At 37.7% G+C, this 1,945-nt stretch overlaps 1 non-coding gene across 1 annotated transcript; it reads right to left on the bottom strand.

The window, feature by feature from the left end:
- Window positions 1–547: 547 nt before the first annotated feature.
- Window positions 548–666, bottom strand: LOC111735082. The gene has a single exon (XR_002778675.1). It is a non-coding gene; the product is annotated as a 5S ribosomal RNA (ribosomal RNA).
- Window positions 667–1,945: the final 1,279 nt, after the last annotated feature.

Here is a 1,945-nt window from a genome sequence, read left to right as displayed (position 1 = left end):
TAATAAATACAAATAATGTTATATATCATGATGGCTGGTCAGTCCATGAACACCTTTTTACGCATAATGCAACCTTCTGTTATAAAATTATCTTCTAAGTTCTAATTTGAGATAGGCCAAATAACACCCCCAAATAACAACCCCCAACAGTGGTATCAAGGAGCTTTTCTTGCCTTTGTTCATCTGCTGAGGGAGTAGAAGAAAGAAGGATGCCTAATGCTGGGTGGTCACAGGGTGTGAACCAGGGTAGGGAGAAATCAAGGACCAAATCTGTGCAGTGCCTATGTCCTCCCACCAGCATAAACCTAAACAGAGCTCTGACCTCTACAATCTCCCTGATCACAAAAACTGGCCCAATGTTTCCCTCTCCACCAGTAAAACAAACTGTTGCTGAAGATCAGAGTATTTCTATCACAATAAATAGAAAAATAGTCTCACAGCTCCTTTATTTCTAGATTTTTTTTTTTTTAGGTGAGGCAACTCTTGGGTCACCTCACAGATTGCAAGGACCTTGTAAGCTTACAATCCCTTATTTTTTTATTTTGTATGCCTACAGCACCTGGTCTTCCTAGGTGGTCTCCCATCCAAGTACTAACCAGGCCCGACCCTTCTTAGCTTCCGAGATCAGATGGGATTGGGCTTGTTCAAGGTGGCATGGCCGTAGACTATGTCTATCTCTAACGCAAATACCTGGCTCTTTGGGAATTTCTAAGAGTTTTTCTTTTATGAAAAAGTTAAAAATCAAGAGTAAAAAGCTCCCTCTCATGCCTCCCTACAATCTCTACTACCTTCCTTAAATGACATAAAGAATAACAGAGTCCCACATAGATGCTAAAGACAAGTCCCTATGCAAAGTATCAGGTGAAATTCATCTTGAGGATTTCCTTACAAAGAAAAGCGAACTAAGGCCGTGCTATTTCAGTGTAGTAGAGGTCCTGGGATTTGGAAGGGGAACAAAACAGAGGGAATGCCTGTACAACTTACCAAATCAGTTAGTCCAGCTAAAGCAAAAACTCCTAGTGCAATATTAAAATCTTCTTCGATAATCAAATAGCCCAAAACTGGGGCCAAGCCAATTCTCGTCATTGACAACATATTTGGGATTGTCCATGGGTTTTCATACTGAAACACAAATGCAACAAAATTTAAATTAAATGCTATAAATTCATACTTTAAATAACTATATACATTGGAAGAATTCACTTTATCAACTTAAGAGTTAGAAGCTGTATAAACTTTAAATTTAGTACTTTGAGTTTTTATATCCATTCTGTTTTTTACAGATGTGCTCTAAAACTGCAAAGGATACAAATGATCTGTCATGTACCCAACCGTAGACTAAAGTGTCTACTATATATACAGTAGATTCTCTTCCTAGAGAGAAAAAGAACAAACATATTCTCTACCACATAAGTCAAGCCTTTGATATATGACTCCACCATTAGAATTCAAAACTTAAAACACTGATCAAGTAGACAGTCTAGAAAATGTCAGGAAAACAACAACAACAACAATAAACCTTGGGCATTTTGGCTTAAAAATACTTATTGTAAATAACCTCCCTCACTCCCCTACAGATTCCCATCAAAAGACTACAACTCTACAGTGTATGGAAATACGAACGACAAGAAAAAAAAAACATTCAATTCCATAACCTCACTACTAAATTGGAGAACTGCGGGAAGAAAATGGAACTAGAAATAAGGATTGAGATCCTTAAGAAATAAAGAGAAATTCAGTAATATATTCAAAATAGCCATAGAAATAGTAAGATCCCCAACAAGAAACCAAGAGCTTTCACACCTCCCCTGAGAGAGCTTTACGATTCCTTGAAACTTCATCTGGAGCCAAGCTGTTTGAAGTTGACACTAACAAAAGGACTTCTTGGCAGCTCCTCTGAAGAACATTCCTTCCTTGCCAAACATAATCTGTTTCATGAAAGGGT

This window comes from Pteropus vampyrus, unplaced genomic scaffold (assembly GCF_000151845.1).
Source record: "Pteropus vampyrus isolate Shadow unplaced genomic scaffold, Pvam_2.0 Scaffold14281, whole genome shotgun sequence".
Taxonomy (NCBI): Eukaryota; Metazoa; Chordata; class Mammalia; order Chiroptera; family Pteropodidae; genus Pteropus; species Pteropus vampyrus.
The sequence above is the reverse complement of the archived record's forward strand: the minus strand, read 5'-3'. Positions and strand labels throughout refer to the sequence as shown.